This window comes from Cygnus atratus, chromosome 3, assembly GCF_013377495.2.
Source record: "Cygnus atratus isolate AKBS03 ecotype Queensland, Australia chromosome 3, CAtr_DNAZoo_HiC_assembly, whole genome shotgun sequence".
Lineage (NCBI taxonomy): Eukaryota > Metazoa > Chordata > Aves > Anseriformes > Anatidae > Cygnus > Cygnus atratus.
This window is the reverse complement of record NC_066364.1, coordinates 34,040,881-34,062,601: the sequence shown is the minus strand read 5'-3', so window position 1 is coordinate 34,062,601 and position 21,721 is coordinate 34,040,881.

Sequence of the window (21,721 nt, the reverse complement as noted above, 5' to 3'; positions counted from 1 at the left end):
TTGAAAATCTTAGTTAGCTGACACCATTAGTGCTGAAAATTCTGCATTCATCTCCTCAGAGTTAACCTGTCAGTAGAACATAGACTAGTTTCATTTCTAGGCCCAACTAATCCAAAGAAATTAAGAATAATTTTCTCAGATATCCTGTCTCTGAAGAACTATTCTCTTATCTGAGCAGATGTACTTCCACTGTGTGAAATTATTGCTGAGGCCTCTCTTTGCTTTATTAAGATTCTTCCATAAATGAAGTATTTTCAGGGAGTGGGAAGAAATATCACTTATTCTGGACTGCCCTCTGCGATGCTCAAGAACAAATTGATCAACCATGGTATAGCCACCCGTGGAAGCATTCGTCCTGCCATGGCCTGAGGCTGCCTGCCCTTCAGCTCACTATGGGTGTTACATGCCCCAGCAGACTGGTGGCTGCATTAGGCAACCTCAAAGCCATCTGCAGGCACTTCTGCATTTCTCTTGAGACCACCTTTTAAGAGCAGTTTAGGCATACCCAGTGAGTCATTCGAAAATGTTGTACATTAATCTCCCACCTTCATAATGTACTTGTAAGATAGGGGTTTTAAACCTTATTTCTCGTTCCTCTTTTCTGAGTAGTCCATGCACAGAATAGCAGCTTATTCTAACTGCCATCTGGTGTAGTTGCATGTTTAGCTTAAATTTGAGAGTTTTGTGTGGGGGCTTGAAGGTTCCTGGGTTCAGACTCTGAAATGCTTTTAATAGAGAAATTTTAGTTCAGCTTTAATTTGAGCCTGCTCAAGGACAAAAAAAAAAAAAAACAAAAAACAAAAAAAAAACCCTTTTTTTTTCATTTTTGAATTATGAAATGGAAGGCATCAATGATTTGCAAACTAATGAAAGAAAAAGAATGTCACTGAGCAATTAATTTAAACCAAGCCCTTCCACTGAGAAGGCTGTAGGTTAATTACTTGAAATTTTCAACAGAAAGGCTTCACCAAAAAGATGTCTCAGTGACTATACATGGCACCTTATTTCAGCTTTTCATGCTTGCCAATAAAACACTGCCAACCCACTAATCAATAATGAAGTCTAAAAGAAAAAAATCCTATAAATTATGGGTTGATATACATCATAGGCTATTAGTATGCATATTTAGACATTGTTTAGTTTTAGTTGTAAACATATTAACATATATTTAAAAAAAATAATGTATTAATTACTTACATGCAGTATTTTAGTGAGGACTATCTTATATTACTCAGAGAACTAGTGCGTGCACACATGCTGTTACCATAGTGGAAGTAACAGGCTCTAAATTCACTACTACACTGTAACCTGTTGAGCATTTCACATTCTTAGACAGCTATGCCAGTCTTTTAAATCATATTTCTGTTCTTGAGTCATCAGAAACAACACATAAACCCCTTTGGAGAACTAAAAACATTCTTCTTCTTGTGAACTGATGCTTCATGCCAGTACTGGGTGCACTGTGCACTGAGACAAGCTCTTAATGTGTTTCCATTACTGCTGGGCTGGTTGTAGCAACAGGTGAGCACTGAGCAATTGTGCAAGTGCATTTTATATCCAAAAATATTACTATAGCAGTGACGGAGAAGACAATATGTGAGCACTTCAGGGCAAATGCTGCAATTTTGCAAATATTTTTAAGCCCAGCTTCTTGGCAAGGGTCATTAATTATTTTTATTGCAAGAGCATCTAGAGGCCCAGACTCTAAATACAGTTCCAGCTCGCTGGGCTACAGTGTTGCAGTCACAAACACATAGCATAAAACAATCCAGGCCATGAAGTAATGGAAGCCTTAACAAGAGGGTAGAGTGAGCTAGAGGTAGTGCTATACATGCTTCTTGTGTAGGCAAGGAACTAATGCATGGAGAGATTAAAGCCATTGTTTAGCAAAACCCTTAAGCACATGTACGAGTAACCCCACTCCTGTTCAGGAAGGCATTACTGCCAAAATGAAGGTCTATAGCCCTTTGTGTTAAATCAGGGCCTTGGTGACCTGTTCAAGGTCACCCAGTAAATCTGAGATAATGCTGGGATTTGGACTCAAGCCTTCTGCTTTTCACTAAGATGCTTTAAACAGAAACCCAGTCTCCACTTTTTGTTTTGGCTTTATCACTGTTTTGTTTTACTCCACTGTTTACAATTTTTAAATACTTACACAGAATCTCAAACAAGTAGTTAACACTATGAGTCTCAATTGCAATGTGTCTGAAATCTAACTGACATGAAATATATATGACAAAGATGGGACAAATATAACAGGAAAATAATATAAGCATAGACATGATGAGACTTTTGCTGAAAAACAGGTATGCACACAATTTTTCATAAAAGAAACTTACCATGATTCACTCTGTAAAAATTGACAACTAACTAAGTCTTCATTAGAATGGAAAAAAAAAAAACAAAACAAAACAAAAAAAAAAAACAGTAAAATAAGGTTTTGCTGAGCAAATTTGGAAAGATGCTTTCAGGAAAAGAGAAAATCAGAATATCTTACAAATACAGGTATCATCAGAGAATAGTCAGGCAATAGAGTTTTTTTACAGAAAACAAAAATATCTTTCACTCAAAACCATTCCTGGTTATTACAAAATTGATTTTATTATTAAAAAGCGGCCACTTAAAATTTACACTGAGAACAAAATATAGTAGAATTTACACCGGGCTTAATTAATTCAAGATATCTTACCTGAATTCACTGTTTTCCAATGAAGATACACTGTAATGCCTTTGACTTAGTTATATGAAATCATTTTCCACTAAAAAGCCCAGAGGCAGTTAGGAGAAAAGGCTATTACTGTACTCAGCATTTCTAAACAGCTTTTAAGCCAGTGTTGTGGATGAAATTACATACTTTACTCATAAGAGAGAAGCAATATATTTATTGATATAATGTATTGATCTAACAAAGCTTAATAGTAAATAAGACAGAGACTTAAAAAGATTCAAGATAGCAAGATACACTTGATTATTTACTGCATAGAGGACAGAGTAAGTGTCAGGGATACCCTCCCATTGAGTCACAAGGTTCAGAGTTCCCTTGCTTTGTAAACTCCTTGAACCAAAGGGGTAAGGAACCTAGGTACAATCTAAGACGTAATCTTAGTGAAGCTTTCAAAGTTTAGCAAACTATAAATTTCTTACTGAGGATCTGTTGGGGCAAGGAATCTCTCACAAGGAGTAAGGGGTCTCAGCAGCAGGTGTGACCTTGGGAGGCATCCCTGCTCAAAGGGAGATTAGAACAGAACAGAACAGAACAGAATAGAATAGAATCAATTAGGTTGGAAAAGACCTCCGAGATCATCTGGTCCAACCATACACCTACCACCAATATCACCCACTAGACCATGCTACTAGGCACCACATCCAATCTTTCCTAAAACACCCCCAGGGACGGTGATTCCACCACCTCCCTAGGCAATCCATTCCAATGCCTGACCATTCTTTCTGAGAAGAAATTACTCCTGATTTCCAACCTAAGCCTTCCCTTGAACAACTTGAGGCCATTGCCTCTAGTGCTATTGCTAGTTGTCTGCAAGAAGAGGCCTACCCCAGCTCCCCACACTTTCCTTTCAGGTAGCTGTAGAGAGCAATAAGGTCTCCACTGAGCCTCCTCTTCTGCAGACTAAACAGCCCCAGCTCCCTCAGCCACTCCTCACAGGACTTGTGTTCCAGGCCCTTCACCAGCTTTGTAGCCCTTCTCTGGACACACTCCAGGGCTTCAATGTCTTTCTTGAAGTGAGGGACATAAAGATGAACACGGTACTCAAGATGCAGCCTCACCAGAGCAGAGTACAGGGGGACGATCACCTCCCTAGTCCTGCTGGCTACACTATTCCTGATACAAGCCAGGATGCTGTTGGCCTTCTTGGCCACCTGGGCACACTGCCGGCTCATGTTCAGGCGAGCATCAACCAACACCCCCAGATCCTTTTCCTCTGCACACCTTTCCAGCCACTCTGTCCCAAGCCTGTATCATTGCATGGGGTTATTGTGGTGAGACAGGTTAGTTTTACCCTACTGATGATGTGTTGTTGCACTAGTAATCCTGCTCAGTACAAGAGGAACCACAGATTCAGACATTTGGTGTATGTGCTTGGCTGAGGAGCCACTGGAGCGAGGCTACCATCTGTGGGATTACAACTGAACGCCTCTAAATTGGAATACCCCCTAAACATAACAATACTGCAGCGCCGAGGAGCCTCGGTGGGCTTGCAATAGTCAGCCTCTCTGGCAGCTGGTGTGGAGTGCCACACGTGGTCAGGACTGGAGCGCAGATGGATGTGGCAGCACTTCTCCCCCACCATATACCGCATGTTCGTGGGGAACCCAATGCTAAATCATTCATAGACAACCTGATTCTGGGTCAGGGTTTTGTACGTAGCAGAGCAACTCCCTCGCTGTGATCTATTGAGAGTCAGCCCTCAACAATAATTTTTACTACCTGAAAGGAAGTTTTGTGGAGCTGGGGATCAGCCTCTTCTCGCAGATAACCAGTGATAGGACTAGAGGGAATGGCCTCAAGCTGTGCCAGGGGAGGCTTAGGTTGGAAATTAGGAGACATTTCTTCTCAGAAAGAGCAGTCAGGCATTGGAATGGGTTGCCCAGGGAAGTGGTGGCATCACCATCCCTAGGGGGGTTTCGAGGAAAGGTTGGACCTGGCACTTAGGGACATGGTTTAGTGGGTGACATCGGTAGTAGGGTGATGGTTGGACCAGATGATCTTGGAGGTCTTTTCCAACCTTAATGATTCTATGATTTAAAGTGCAGTACCCGGCACTCAGCCATGTTGATCCTGTCATGCAGCCAGCTGCCATGCAGAAGGGCTCTTGGGCTGTTCTCTGTTTATGGGGTAAGATGATGACTAACAGGAATATTGTTTTGTTGTTGTTGTTAGACATCTGTCTGTCAGTTTCTCCAGCACTCAGCTTGAGACAATATTGCAGTCACTATCTGCCTTGGGTTCAACAGCTACTGTTTGAGCAAGGAAACGCCAAACTGAAGGGGGAGGAAGGGGGATGGAGGGGCAGGAAATGACACCATCACAGCCAGAATAGGGAAAAAAAGTTACCCCAGTTAATGGGGTCCCTGGTACTGCAAGACCATTTAATCAAAACAGCTACAGGACAACTATCACTTCATTTCTCTGAAGTTGTTTAAGAGGATTCTTATATTTTCACTCCCCTCCCTTCCCTTTTTCTTTCAATAAATTAAATTAAAAAAAAAATCAGCTGTACAGAAAGCTAATTTAATCACCCTTTGTCACAATTGCTGAAGCAAAGTTCAGATTCAACTGAACTGACTAAAAAAAATGACTCCTTTATAGCTAGACATTTGGTTATGAAGTGTAACATGTTCAACTTTGCTGCCAGGGTGACAGTGAAGGAGACAAGTTTGTGACAGAACAGCAGAAATGAGAACCACTGCACAGACTGTGCTACCAAAGAACCAAGAACCACATGAAGAGCAGGTTTCCACAGGTTGCAGTAGCATTACTTAGCATGTTTTTATGTCTCCAAGGGAAGTAACACTAACAGAAAAATCCTCCTTTACGACATGAAGCCTGATGTCTTCTTAACTACACTGAGTGAGCCATTTCACAGAATCGTCTAGGTTGGAAGAGACCTCCAAGATCATCTAGTCCAACCTCTGTCCTAACACTAACAAGACCTCCACTAAACCATATCACTAAGGACTACATCTAAACGTCTTTTAAAGACCTCCAGGGATGGCGACTCAACCACTTCCCTGGGCAGTCCATTCCAATGCCTAACAACCCTTTCAGTAAAGAAGTTCTTCCTAATATCCAACCTAAAACTCCCCTGGCACAACTTTAGCCCATTTCCCCTCGTCCTGTCACCAGGCACGTGGGAGAATAGACCAACCCCCACCTCACTACAGCCTCCTTTAAGGTACCTATAGAGAGCGATGAGGTCTCCCCTGAGCCTCCTCTTCTCCAGGCTGAACAACCCCAGCTCCCTCAGCCGCTCCTCGTAAGACTTGTTCTCCAGACCCCTCACCAGCTTCGTTGCCCTTCTCTGGACTCTCTCGAGCACCTCCATGTCCTTCTTGTAGCGAGGGGCCCAAAACTGAACACAGTACTCAAGGTGCAGCCTCACCAGAGCCGAGTACAGGGGGACAATCACCTCCCTAGACCTGCTGGCCACACTGTTTCTTATACAAGCCAGGATGCTGTTGGCCTTCTTGGCCACCTGAGCACACTTCTGGCTCATATTCAGCCGACTATCAACCAGTACTCCCAGGTCCTTCTCGGCCAGGCAGCTTTCCAGCCACTCATCTCCCAGCCTGTAGCGCTGCTTGGGGTTGTTGCGCCCCAGGTGCGGGACCCGGCACTTGGCCTTGTTGAACTTCATACAGTTGACCTCAGCCCATCGGTCCAGCCTATCCAGATCCTCCTGCAGAGCCTTCCTACCCTCGAGCAGATCGACACACGCACCTAACTTGGTGTCGTCTGCAAACTTACTGAGGGTGCACTCGATCCCCTCATCCAGGTCATCGATAAAGATATTAAAGAGGACTGGCCCAGCACTGAGCCCTGGGGGACTCCACTAGTAACCGGCCTCCAACTGGATGTGGCTCCATTCACCACAACTCTTTGGGCCCGGCCATCCAGACAGTTTTTAACCCAACAAAGCGTACGCCAGTCCAAGCCACGAGCAGCCAGTTTCTTGAGGAGAATGTTGTGGGAAACGGTGTCAAAAGCCTTACTGAAGTCAAGGTAGATCACATCCACAGCCTTCCCCTCATCCACCAAGCGCGTCACTTGGTCATAGAAGGAGATCAGGTTCGTCAAGCAGGACCTGCCTTTCATAAACCCATGCTGACTGGGCCTGATCGCCTGCTTGCCCTTCAAGTGCTGCGTGATGACATTCAAGATAATCTGCTCCATGAGCTTCCCTGGCACTGATGTCAAAGTAACAGGCCTATAGTTCCCCGGGTCTACCCTCCAGCCCTTCTTGTAGATGGGCGTCACATTTGCTAGCCGCCAGTCGACTGGGACCTGTCCTGATAGCCAGGACTGCCAATAAATGATGGAAAGCGGCTTGGCCAGCTCCTCCGCCAGTTCGCTCAGTACCCTCGGGTGCATCCCATCCGGCCCCATCGACTTGCGTACATCCAAGTGTTGTAGCAGGTCGCCAACCATTTCCTCGTGGATTATGAGGGCCACATCCTGTTCCCCATCCCCTTCCACCAGCTCAGGGTACTGGGTATCCAGAGAACAACTGGTCTTGCCGCTAAAGACTGAGGCAAAGAAGGCATTGAGTACCTCAGCCTTTTCCTCATCTTTTGTAACTAAGTTTCCCCCCACATCCAGTAAAGGATGGAGATTCTCCTTAGTCCTCCTTTTTGTGTTGATGTATTTGTAAAAACTTTTTTTGTTATCTTTAACGGCAGTAGCCAGATTGAGCTCCAGATGAGCTTTGGCCTTTCTAAGTTTGTCCCTGCACAGCCTCGCAACATCCTTATAGTCCTCCTGAGTAGCCCGCCCTCTTTTCCAAAGATTATAAACCCTCCTTTTTCTCCTAAGCTCGAGCCACAACTCTCTGTTCAGCCAGGCCGGTCTAGCTCCGCGCCAGCTCGTCTTTGGGCACGTGGGGGCAGACTGCTGCTGAGCCATTAAGATTTCCTTCTTGAAGAGTGCCCAGCCTTCCTGGACTCCTCTGCCCTTCAGAACCTCCTCCCAAGGGACTCTGCCAACCAGTGTCCTGAACAGCTCAAAGTCAGCCCTCCGGAAGTCCAAGACAGCGGTTTTACTGGTCCCCTTCCTGACTTCGCCAAGAATAGAGAACTGAACCATTTCGTGGTCACTCTGCCCAAGACAGCTCTCGACCACCACATCTCCCACCAGTCCGTCACTGTTTGTGAACAGAAGGTCTAGCGGGGCACCTCCCCTGGTAGGCTCACTAACCAGCTGCGTCAGGAAGCTATCTTCCACGCTCTCCAGAAACCTCCTAGACTGCTTTCTCTGGGCTGTGTTGTGCTTCCAGGATATGTCTGGGAAGTTGAAGTCCCCCACGAGAACAAGCGCTGACGATTTCGTGGCTTCTGCCAGCTGCCTGTAGAACTCCTCATCTATCTCCTCATCCTGGTTCGGTGGTCTATAACAGACCCCCAAAGGGGGTCTGTTTAGAAAGGTTTAGAAAGAAATTTAGAAGAAAATTAGAAGAAATTAAATTAGAAGAAATTTAGAAGAAAATTTAGAAAGAAATTTAGAAAGGTTTGTTAGCACAGTGCCCTCAGCAGCCTGCTGAAAAACCCTGCACCAACAGGCATCGCACACAGTGGTAAAAACTCTCACTTAGACTAATTCAAAGAGCAAGGTTCCCCATTAGGCTTGCCCATAAGTGCCTACAAACCAGGTGATTAGTCCATTTCAGAATCTGCCACTGATTTTCATTTGTATATGCATACATTAAAGAAATTTTAGTGACCCTTATGCATGTCGGTTGGCACCATCCATTAGTAATGTTGTCAGACACTTCCCATTTGCAACACCTTGCTTGCTTTTTTTCTTAACCTTGCCAAGCTAAATGGGCAGAAATTTTCTAGGCCAGACGTCTGCCTGAGATCACACTTTAATGGACAAATTCTAGGAGAATAGTTCAGCTGGGAACCAAGCCAGAATAAAATATTTTTTGTTTAAATATTGAAAGCATTTATCTTTTCTTGTAGAAGTTCTACTGGCCCCTGACTCTGCAAAAGACCCATGGAATTTGGCAGGGATGAGATTTTTCATCAAGAATGTGCCTTTTGCACCCCATGTGAAAATCACCCCCTCTGGTTTCAAAGACTTTGCAAAGTCAGGGTTTGCTTGGATAGGCCCAACAGAAACTTGCCACAGGTTTTAAACTTAAAACTTGCCTGAGGTTTTAAAGCTAAAGTTCCTGAAGGCTTATCTTCACTGCACCTGTGTCTGACAGAAGTGGCAGAAAGCACAGACAAAGTTAAAAAAAAAAAAAAAAAAAAAGGTGGGGGGGGGGGGTTGGGGAGCAGCAAAGCAGAGGAAAGGGCAAAACTGTGAAAAAGAAACAGAAACAGAGATCTTGGTCAGAAAGCTATCTGAAGATACTAGGAGCAGTAAGAAAATGAGATCCGCTGTGTTCAGAGAAAGGATACATCATGCTTTATTTATAAATAAACAAATCCACATCAAAGAGAGGTGAGCCTTCTCATCAGTTCTTCCTCCTAACAGAAACAATCCCTGAATTTTAGCTGAAAAGGAATAAAAAGTGAAGGAAGGGAAAAAAGTGAAGAAAAAAAAAAGTGAAGAAAAGGAATAAACAGCTTTTTTGCAGAATTACTTCCCTGCTTTCTAGGAGTTTGATTTTCTTCAGGATACTTTGAATTTTTAATTCAGCTGGAAGGACATGGTTTGATATTGATCACCAGATTAATGAATTCACACCATCTGAACATCAGACTTTGCAGTATTGTCAGAATTAAGTGAAGCTCCATGTAATTAATAATACGATTATTTAGAAAATATGTATATTACAGAGGCAACTGTCAGTATTTATGGTTCTTCTCAACATCCTGTTTTTGTTTTTCTACATGGAACTACTTTTGTTTATCGACGTATATTTCTAGGGTATCATAAATAACCATATTTATGGTTAACACCATGTGAGTAGCAGCTTGTCCTTAAAAGCCATGGGCTGTGGGATTTGAGGGCAAATCCAATTTCATTCAGTCTCCAGTGGCCACTGCTCATAAAACTGAACATAATTTGTCACAATTGGCAACTTCAGTTGAAAAGAAACTTCAAAGTTCCCCAGTACAACAAAGGATAGAGCTGCTGTCAAACTCCACTTTCTTTCAGCTGCAGGGGTTTTGGAATGGAAAGAATCACAGCCTAATTTAGTTTTCCAAATCCTTTTCCAGGATCTAGGTATACATATATTATCCTTATTAAAGTTTACTACAAAACACAGGGAACAGGAAAACCCCACTAGTTTCAATGCAATCTGACGCCATTATATTTAGGGTTTGCTTGAGTGTCCATGGAAACTTTAAAATAAACATTTGATTGTATTACTGAAAATCTTAGGAAGGATTACTAAGTTTGGAAGAATCCTTGTGGAACAAATGGGAATACAAATCCAATGTTAAGAAGCAAAAATAAGAGATTTTTTTTTCCACATGGGAGACTAATTGTATAAAACAGTCGTACTCCAAAGATGACTGTTGCCTAACTCATCTATAGGCAATGCTAGAACTGTTGCATAAAACTGACATACATGGTAGTAAATAAAATGAACCTGTAACCACTTTCTTGTGCTGAGGCCAATTGCCTTGGCACAACTTCTACCCCTGCAGCTAAACTTTTTCCCATCTTGAAATGACGGTTTCATTAGAAACACCCCCTGCTCTACAATACACTCCAAGCAATGCCTGGACATTCACTGTGAACATATGAGTTGTCACAGGCTGCAGTTATGCCAAGGAGCGTACTAACAATTCGTCTTGTGTGGAGAGTCATAGAACGGCACTACAATATCTCCTTTGTCCTCTTATTTAATATAAATGCAAGCAAAGGTCTCCAAACATGTTTTGATGTGCTGCATGGACTAAATTGCTAATATTGTGACCTCTTTTCTGATGAAAGAGCCAGCCACCCTCCATCAGGCACCAGCAGAGGTGAAGTTCTCACTGGGTAATCCCCCAAAAGACATGCATTTTAAAAAGCAAGAGTGACCAGGGTTATCAACACTGGTCTTGATGCTCCAAGACATGGCACATGGTCCACAACTACTTTTAGAAAGACAGCCTTGATGTCAGGAAGCCTTTCAAAACATATTATGTTCAAAGGAATTCTCAGGATCAATTTCCAAATAGAGGAATAAACCAGTAAGCAAATTCTCTGCTTTCTGACAAAGCTCTTTGCCAAGGAGCATAATAGAACTAACTATAACAGCATATATTGTTTAGGATTTGTTAGCTCAGATGTGTCATTGTCGGACCTGAGCCCTCCGCACACAGATGTGAATAGGCAATTCATGATAGGCAATAGGCAATTCACAGATGTGAATAGGCACAGCAAAGATCTCTGCTAGCTCGAGGTCTTTGTACCATTCTCTATTTTGTGTTGTAGATTTTCCCTGGAGGTGGCAGCATTGATAGCAACTGCTTTCTCAAGGGAACTGGCAGGAGTACAGGGAAAGATTTTCTCTTAAGACATTGAGGTTTACTGTATTTTTCCACCCATGCAGCAGGCAATTTCAGCAATTGCTGACTGATTTTCAGGCAATTGTAGCAAGTAGATTTGATCACTGAAATCAGAAGGGCAAAGACAGTAGAGTAAGCACATGCATTGCAGAGAAAGTGGAAGAGTTTGTATGAAAGTGATAACAGAGTTCCCTGCTGGGTAAGCTTCTTTATTATCTTATCTAAGCTCAACTGCAATGCAACTGAAAGCAGGCCTGTTCACTGCAGGCAAGGCTTTAGCTCCAGCCTGTCTCTTCCATGGCCTGCCCTTTATCTGAGACTGCTTGACTCCAGCATTATCCACACCTACCCATTTGCCATAGGTGCCACCTTTAAAAATTTTGCAGGTAGCCCTTCTGTCTATGAAAAAGGACTAAGAGGTATTTTTGTCATTCATTAGCTTTAAAGAATGGGTAAAGTACATTGTTTATAGACTGTTTTCTTATGAAAGCTTTTACACACATGAACAAACAACTTCCAGTCTTGCATCTTGACATTTCAGTTACACAGAGGAATGTGAGCTAATTGTTACTTGCTAACACAAGATGCACAAGGATATCTTTTTTTTTTTTCACAAGTTCTTCCTGCCTACTAGGAAAGAAAACACAAAAATGGGCTAATTAATTTACAATTTCATTATCTGTCTCCAAGCATCACACATTTGTTGGTGAGAAATTTTATCTTTGCAATTCACACAAGTATCACCTAAAAAAGCTTTGTTCTGTTTCTCCAGTACAGTCCTTCAGCAACCCATTCACAGAATGAAATGAAATCTTACTCCCAGTGAAATCAATGGGCAGGTTGATTTCCTCCAGGATTTTCCCCAGTCTTCTCCACAAACACTTTGAACCTGTCATGTTATTCCAATCAATTTATACACTTGTTGCTCTACAATTTTTGCAGCCTCTTGGCATAAATTGAACATAATAAGGTTTTTTTTTTTTTTCTTATTTTACTTTTACCAGAACTAAAGCATGTCATAACACATTCTTACCTTGCCTTCACTGTAAAGCATTTAGATGACCAAGTGCAAATCACCTCTTGTTTCCCTTCAGGTAGTAAATTCTGTGAGATACCTTTTTTCTGCTCAGAAACATGCTGCCTTCTCACTTAACTCACTTGTTGATGACATATGCTGACACCATATTCGAAATCTACTGTGATTCTTGATCCAGTATTCTTTCAAATTAATTTTGGAGGTGCTTTTCTTTATTTTCTGAAGTCTATAATGACCATTACAATCTTTTCTAATGATTTCTTTCTAACCATAGAATCATAGAACCACAGATTTGATGATTTGGGTATGGGTTGGAAGGGACCTTAAAGATCATCTATTTCCAACCCCCCTGACATGGGCAGGGACACCTCCCACTAGACCAGGTTGCTCAAAGCCCCATCCAGCCTGGCCTTAAACTCTTCCGTGGATGGGGTATCCACAGCTACTCTGGGCAACCTGTTTCAGTGCCTCTCCACCCTCTGAGTAAAGAATTTCCTCCTAATCTCTAATCTAAATCTCACCTCTTTTAGTTTAAAACCATTCTCCCTTGTCCTGTCAATCTATACTTGGCTCCTCAGCTCTTCTCACAGAGACCAGTCCCGCAGTCAGCTTTCTGCCCCCCACCTCACCCCTAATACAGTTTCTTCTTATTACTTTTTTATATAACTTATGAACAGCTAGAACCCAGAGGAAGACTTCAGGGAAGCAAAAGTAGTACCAGCCTTCAAGGGGGAATGACGATAAAGCATCTTATAATAAACATTTTTTCTTTGACTAATGAAAAAGTGGATAAGATATTCAGATAAACCATCAGTAAGTAAACAAATGCTAACTGAACCATGTTTTGTAAATTGTACAAATTGATGAATAAATCTTGCCAAGCAAATATGGTTGGTTCTTTTGATAAAATTTAATTGCCATTTAGTACTACATAGAGTATTTGTCTACTAATCAAAGTAGGACCAGGGTATTAATGAGCAATTATTACTAGAGTAGATAAAAAGATTTGACTGTAAGTAATAAATTGATGCTAGATTGAAATACTTATTCACAATACTAATTCATCTTAGCTGAAATTTTCTTTATAGCAATAAAAACTAGACTTCAAACTTGCAAAATGCAAAGGATTATTGAAAAAATAATTGTGGACCAGAACAATCAGAATGTCCACATAAATATGCCATAATCAATGTTAAAGCCATCTTATTTCTGATTTTTAGTAATGATATGGCAGATGACGAAGCCATGTCATTTGTTTATGAAAGCAAATATAGAGTAACATAAATTGTACATAGAGGGGAAATTACTCTGGCAGAAAATGCCCTCAAAAATGGTTCAGCAAGTAATGTCTTTCCCATTTTTCTGTTTAAATTCTTTTCACAAACAATTTGACTAATTGTTTTCTGTTCTGTAAAGACTGACCTTTAAAACTTCAAGCATGAATATTGCTTGTTCTTAATTTCTTTTCTTTCCAAAAATATAATTGTCTTGATCATTTGCACTTAAATAATCATTTATTGTTAGTTTTGTGTTAAAAAATATTTTCATCACAGTAAGGATTGTGGGCAAAGTTCTTGCCTTAAATATCTCATTTATAATATTTTTTAAATTTTACAACATTCTAAATACTGTCAGTATAAACCTTCCTGAATATGTTGGTCAGATTAATGTCCTAACTAATAACAGGTATTTTTTCCTACTTCTTGTAGATGGCTGCTTAATGATTGATTTTTCTGTTTTCCAGTCTGTGATTTATCTATTAACACATCGATCTATGCAATTCTGAGATTATTCACTTCAGAGTTAGCTGCAATTCTGAAACAAAAGATGCTGTTATGACACTGTGCCACTACCATTTTCTGTATTGATTCTTTGTCTAAGTCCTTCCCATAAAAATTTTATAAACTTAGACTAATATTCCAGTGATGTTCAAGTGTTTAGTGGCATTCAATAAGATACATTTTATGCATTTATGTAATGATCATATTTGTAATGTTAATAAGCAAGCAATTTTTTTTTTAAGTGTTCATTTTAGAACCATCAAAACCTTGGCTCTCTGGTGATATCTTGATTTTATTGTCTTTCTCTTATAGGCCATATATGACATAGATGATAATTCCATAAAATTATAAACTTCATATCATGTTAAGATATTCAGTTGCAGATTCTTCTTCAATTCACCTGCTCCTAATGCAATGCAACTAAAGCAAAGGTGTTTAGTTCTGTGCTAAAGAATTATTATAACTTCTTATCTATAGGCCTTATCTATAGGCCTCTTCATAAACTAGTTATATTCCAGTGAATGAACAAGTGTTAAACAAGGAATTAAGAATGAAGCCATTTACTTGATCCTAACTGAAGAAAGAATTGTACGCATATTCTAGGCACAGACAAAAACTAAATTTGGTTAGAAAAAAATTACTTTGCATTTCAGTCTACCTTAGGTTGGGTCTAAGCAGTTACATTTCACAAAACAAGAGTATAATGAAAATAACCATATTCATATTTCTTCTTTGCAATAGTGTCTGTTGAGAAGTGTTGTGAGGTTATGGTCTCTGAGATGAACCTCAGTGCAGCTGCAGAATCATCTTACAGGCAGCTTATAAAGCAGCAGTATTAATCACTGGTGTGTTAAATAGACTATTGCTTTACAGTAATAGAAAGGGGCTTGAACTGAAATAGAACAATGGTACATAGAGGAAGAAGGACACTTAAAATGGATCCACTGAACATGCAGTGGTTATAGCCATCTGATAAATTGTAAAGCACAAATAAAAACAGAAACTTGCAACAGCAAGATAGAAACTGGTGTTTGGTGTTAGAACTCTGAACAGTAGAGGAGATAAATCCTATAATTACAACAACACATTTCCTAACACTGCATTTCATATTAAATTAAAGCTTGTACTGACTTCAGCTCATCACTTAGGAAATCTTTCCTGGCAGAAAGTCCTTCTTGTTCTCAGAAAGGCATGTTCATATCTTTCCTGACACTGCAATGAGCACAGGCTGGAACTGATAACAGTTATTTTTCACCATAAAACTTACCCTTCTGTGAGACATAATTGCCATTTACATTTCAGTTTTGCCCTGGGGTTCTAAGATTGTTCAAGTAATGTACGAACACACAGGAACAATTTCTGAATCCAGACATTTACAACATAAACATCCCGAAAGTGCTGTTTTTCTCCGGCCTTTGCAACAGTGCTCCAGTTCAGGCTCACATTCAGCACGCTCCCTGGCTTCAGCTGGCTGTATCTACTATGCCCTGCACCCATAGGGTGAGGCTGGAGTTCAGCTCAGTGTTCCACCTGTGATGATTCCCACTGTTTTTTTCTTTTGCCTAGTACACATTTACAGGTGGTAAACCATTTGGCTTGCTCTAGATTTGAATCAGTCTGAAAACCAATACATGACTAGAGATCCCAAGCTTGCACTTGACCTTAAGCCACAAGCTAAGATGACGACAGAAGGATAAACCTAGGAGACGGCAAGTAGCTGCCCCAATTGTCATTTGCTTTGTGCACCACTGGTGTTAGGAAGTGAAAATCACCCTGCTGATGAATGCCCCTCAAAGCAAGAGGAATTTGCCCCTCAAAGCAAGAGGAATCTTCCTGCAAGAGAAACCTGTTCCAACTTATTCAAGGTGCACTCAAAGATAGACCTAAGGTATAGCGACCCTATCTGCACCACTGACTGCAGCCCAGCTGGACCAGAAAGTCTGGTTCAATTGGTAAACCACCAGCTTTTCAGAAGAGACAGCATTTTATGGCTTATCTGCACCTTTCTATAAACAAGGAAGGCATTAATAACATTAGCAAGCTTCCTGAGAACAGTAAAATTGAACCAAAGGGAAGGAAATTTAAAAAAAAAAAAAAGATATATGATAATATTGGGCAGGTAATAGGGAGGGAATTCTCAAAGGAACATGATGTATTAACATGGAAAATATGAGCGGTTTTGTTGCTGTTGTTTTTAAAGGTTGAACTATCATAGGAAAGTAATGCACAACTGTCATGGACTGAAGGAACAAGATAGGTAGTTATAATAAAACGCTATTTTTAAGATTATCTGTGAGATGGAAGACAAAATGAGAGCAGAGAAAATCACCATTATGGGTCAATCTGTTTCCTTGACTAAGGATTTTATGTCAGAAAAAGAATCATTGGATTCATTCATTTCATTAATCAGATTAATTGCATTTCAAATATCAAATCTTTTTAATAACCATGAACATGTAAAAACTTTTTCCCCTTTCTCTGATGAGTTTTGCTGCTCCTGAATACTTCTGGACATGTCCTTGCCTCTCAGACATCCGATTTGCTTCTAATTTGCCAGTTCGTGCTTTCAATTAATAATGCATGTTTGTTATGTGTAAGCAAACAAAGAAACTGAAAATGAAGGCTCTTGTAGCATCAGGGATTATACGCTAATTGGTTTGTCTCTTAGTATCCTATTAGTTAATCAGAATGTTTACACTCACTGTGCTCACGTTATATGTGTGTGTGTTGCTTTTTAAATAAAGTTTCTACTAACCAGGGAAAAAAACAAAAATTCTCTCTTTAAAAAGGTCTCACTACTATTCTAGAGAGGCTGAACTGAATTCTAAGTTGCAAGATCTACAGCACAAGGAATAATCCTCATTATAAAGTAATAACATTGTGCTAGAAAATTGTTAAATTCAGCAAGTAATGGCAAACAAATGGCACATACTATATTCTTAAGTAAAATACAGTATTTTTAAGAAAATACATAGATATTTATTATAAGCATAAAAAGTGGGATTGAAACATATATTATGTATAGGAGAAGTATCCAAGTTCATGATTTAAAAAAAAATCAGTGTAGAATTTTATTTATATTTATTTAATTTTGGAAACTGAACTGTATGTTGCTTTCGTTTTTCAATTAATATGGTAATAGATTATTTTTTTTTACTAGGCTTGATGAACAACTGCAGTAACTGCCTGAGATAACTGTAACATGCATTTGACATATAATGTGGCAAACATAGTATCATATGCAGTGGACAAAACCTCAATTTTTGCCTTCAGTTAAATTTTTTTTTTGAGGGCAGAAACATCTGAAGACATGATTTGGCCATTCTAAGAGTGGAGTAGGACTGCACGTCAATTTTGAAGGGTAATGATAACAGCTAAGTTATTAGTTAAACATTTAAGAAAATATCAGCAAAATGATATAGCAGTGTAGCTACTCACTTCCTACAACGCCTGCAATTAGACTGTCCCTGCTCCCTTTCAGTTGCTTAGTTTCTTGACACTGCAAGATACCATGGTCCAGCATGTGAAATGTCTTTTAGTTACGAATAGAATTTTTAGTTACAATCAGATAAAGCAGTTTTCATAAATAAATAAATAAATAAATAGAAATCTAAGCTTACCTCAGTACCTTTACTGCTGTTTGAAATGCAGAATTGCTCTTTATAACTGCTAGCAATTATTTCAGATAATTCAATTTGTGAAAATGAATATAATTTTCTCTCTAGCTTTGCAGTTCTCTCTCTCTGGTCTCTTTCTTACAAGGCTGTTCATTTCTGTATCTGAGGGACTTCACAAACTGTTGTCACAGACATAATTTTAATTACTTTAACAACATAAGAACAAGATCAATACAGCACAGCAGGCAGAAATGCCATCTAACCTTTGAGTTCATCTTGACAACAGTCAAGGTCAGCATGCAGCAGGAGAACCAAGCTTTGATGCTTTTATTCACACTTAGCAAACACTGGGAGAGTCCTAATGAGAGTGGATGATGTATGCCCTCTCACTTGGAGCTGAATGCCCTCCATGTTGCCTTACCTTCATGAGCAAACCATGATGGCTTGCCACATACTTAATGGTGATATTTCCTAGAAATTCACAGTTCAGAGAATCACAGTCATCAGCAACAACAGCATGCCAGACTGTATACACCACCACCCTGCTGGAAAGGTTAATCCCACGATATTTAACTTTTGTGAATCTAAAAGTCACTTCCAAGCCCTCCAGTTCAGGTGCACATGCCACCGTTATCACCTGAGGGTAGTCGGTCCCTGCCTGGGAAGAAAATCCAAGTGAGAAGGCTTGAAGGGAGCCACAAGTTATAGCACACTCCCTTCTCCATGGATTGAAGATTGGGTACCACAGTACAAAACCACTGAAAAGTTTCCATGCACTCAGTCTCACAGTTAAGCTGAGAGCTGGGAAGTAGGGAAAGGATATAGGAATAGGCAACACTTTGACAACAAAGCATTAGCCTTCTGAACTGAGGCAAAGTGCAAAGAAAAACTAGCATGCCTTTTTCTCTATGAACCACACTATGATTCCATTTCTATGAGGAAATATGTTTTGCAATTTCATAGGTCTCCATGTCCTAAGAGTTATAAACTATATCACTTATAAAAATGATGTGTCTAATTATCTATCACCTTCAGCATCTGCCTGTAATGGGGATCATATACTTTACTGAGGGATATCTAAGTACCGTTAGTTTCCTGATCAACATGACTTACCTTCTCCTTTACTCAAAAATTAATTTAATGATTCAAATAAACAATACAAAATCCATTCAAAGAGGTACTTAGGTTTGCTGCCCCATCTTAAACCAGCATTTACATTCTTTGTTAGACTGGAGTCTCAGTGCACAATTTGGCAGATTCACCCCCACTGCACCTAGCTGTACAAGCCCTAGGTTAATCATTAAATAGCCAATGTAAATGCAAAGAAGCATATGCCCAGTGGCTTCATGACAGCAACTGGGACAGACATAACCAACTTTAAAAACACCCACTGAAACAAGAGCTATTTGTCTTCAGCATTTCATCTATTTTTTCAGGCAATTTTTGAAAAGAGGCTCTAAGCTCAAGTGACCTATTGAAAAGTTCTAAATTGCCGTAAGGAGGAAGATTCATCAGTCTCATGAGTGACAGATAGTAACAAAGGATTTATTCAGCATGAGACTTTGGTCTCCAAGAGCTAGTTATATCATACCTAATGTGTCAAGGCTACAGACTACAAAGCAGGAAAATCTTTGAAGATTTTAATAAAAAATAATAATTTATTTTTTTTAAAAAAAAAAAAGGGTCCTGAATTGGAGCACTGAATGAGACTGGGCAACAATGCAAAACAATGGTGGAAGAAGGGTACAGCCCACAAAAAGAACTTCTGCAAGTTGTACAGTGCTCATTGCTGCAGTGTCCAGACTACAGACACTTGGTCTTTGTAGATGAATCTGTAGATAACCTGTAGGTGATGAAGAGCCCTCTAAAAATTATCACAGGAGGGGAGCCACAAAAACTACCTAATTTTAAGTATAAGAGAAGAAGGTGTGTCCCTTTGGCTCTCTGCAGGCCTAGAGGTATCTGAGGATTCACAGATCTGAACTCCCTCCCAAATCAGGACAAAAGAGTCATTTCACTAAAAAACAAGACAGGTCTTTCATTCAAAGCAGTGTTCCCCTTTACTCAATTGCTTGTGAGAGCATCCATTTTCTACTGATCTCATGCAGATTTGGTCAAATATTTCCAGTTGCTAAGCAGTGTACACTAATTTCAAGGTATGAGAAAACCCTGTTTTTTGACACATTGAAACTATTTCCTCCCTCATGGTAAAGAAAAAATTGGCTGCTGCTCCACCACAATACATGCAGAAAGCCCTCGTCAATAGGCTAATGAATGGAAGGGGATGTAAGTATTACTGAGAGAAATCTAATAAATTGTGGGTGGACCTCTCACCTACCTTCAGCTTTGTAAAAGTGATGGTGCTATTTTAAAAGAAAAGATTATTAATATGACAGATTACACTTTAACTTAAATAGAGTGTTCTTCAAGCCTCACTAAATCCTGTCAGCGTAAAAGATTTTTTCTTTCCTTTAGACTTCTGTCAGCAACTGGATATCTCTGGCAATGGACAAAATCATATGAATCATTTTTCCTCTCTCTTCCTCTACCCTATCATCCTATCTTTAGGATTTTGATGCAGTCCTACTTTGCAAATTTCCATAGGCCACAGACTAGAGGTGGAAGGTGGCTATCAACTGCCTGCATCTGCAGCAAATGAATCTCAGCCAATATCCCAGTACAAAACCCATTAACTCTCAGCAAGGAGTAAATTCTAAGTTGTCTAGAGAAGTACAAAGGAAAATTACACTATCACTATGTATTTTCAGGGATCAACTGTGTTCTGAAAACTCAAGAGGCAAAATGCAATCTTGAAATCTAATTAATTATATTAAATACTTTATCCCAATGTAGTCTCAAAAACACATTCACTTGAAGACAAAGTCAATTATAATGTGACTTTCTTTCCTTATATATTATCATATCATACTTCCATCATTTACAGCTTAAATTCAGCATACTGTATGAAAATCAAACATTACAGAACCAGCACCCAGCACCCAGTACAAAGGGTGCCACTGTTTTCCTTCTTTTTCCTAGCTCTCTCTAGCTGAATAGCAGAGAAATTTTGTCGATTGATGAAAATATATAAACTGAAAACAGAGCTTTTTTTTTTTTAATGAAAGAGATAAAATTCCTGCAGATTTTAATTTTTGCTCTTTGTGCTGCTATCAAAGCATAAATATACAGGCAGAAAATCTTAATTATGTATGACTGTTTCAATTCTTTTTAAGGTCTTTGTTGCTTACAAGGCAGTGATTTCTGTTGAAAAGCCAGTGACGGAACAAGAAGCTGCAGGCCATGTAAATTGCTTATCTATTGATTACTCAGTAGAAAGTGCACAATCACAAAGAATGAATCAGTTTTGTATGGAGGCACCTTGAGTTTAACAATAAATGTCAAGTGTAATTTGGGATTAAAAACAGAGAAGTGAGCGACTGCCTTTAGACACAATCTGACAGCACAAATATGTTTATCAAACTGGAGGGAGCCTAACAATATCCTATTCAGGCAAATGTGACATTATCAGAATGACAGAAACATGCTGGAAATGGTTCTTCTTCTTTCTACAAAAAAATATTTCACCGAGAGTCAATGGCAAATAATGTTGCAAACTATTTCTTTCTTCAGATTCTTTCATTTATTCTTTTATGTATAAAATTTTGTTCCATGCATGATATGATGAAATGGTTCTTATTTCAATTGAAATGTCTGTAATATTACAAAGCTTTTTTTTTTTTTTTTTTTTTTTTTTTTTTTTGAGATACACGAGATACACAGTTATTCTGTGAAACTACTACAGTCAAAAGTTTAGGCACCCATATATATTCATGTCAGATCATCATCTTTCTCACACAGACTTCTCTTATGCTATAAATATTTCCAGTTTAATTGTTGATCATAGCAATGGTGCTGTTAATTGATTTCACGCTTTATCTACTCTTTACCTCTTGTAACATAGTATTAATTCCTGGGCCTTTCCTGCCTCCTCTGTAATAATATATAAATGTTACATTTTATTGATAAGTACTATGCCACCACACATGGTATCCCTATGCTGACTCTGTTCCACAAATCATGCAGAGCTGTAAAATGCGCCT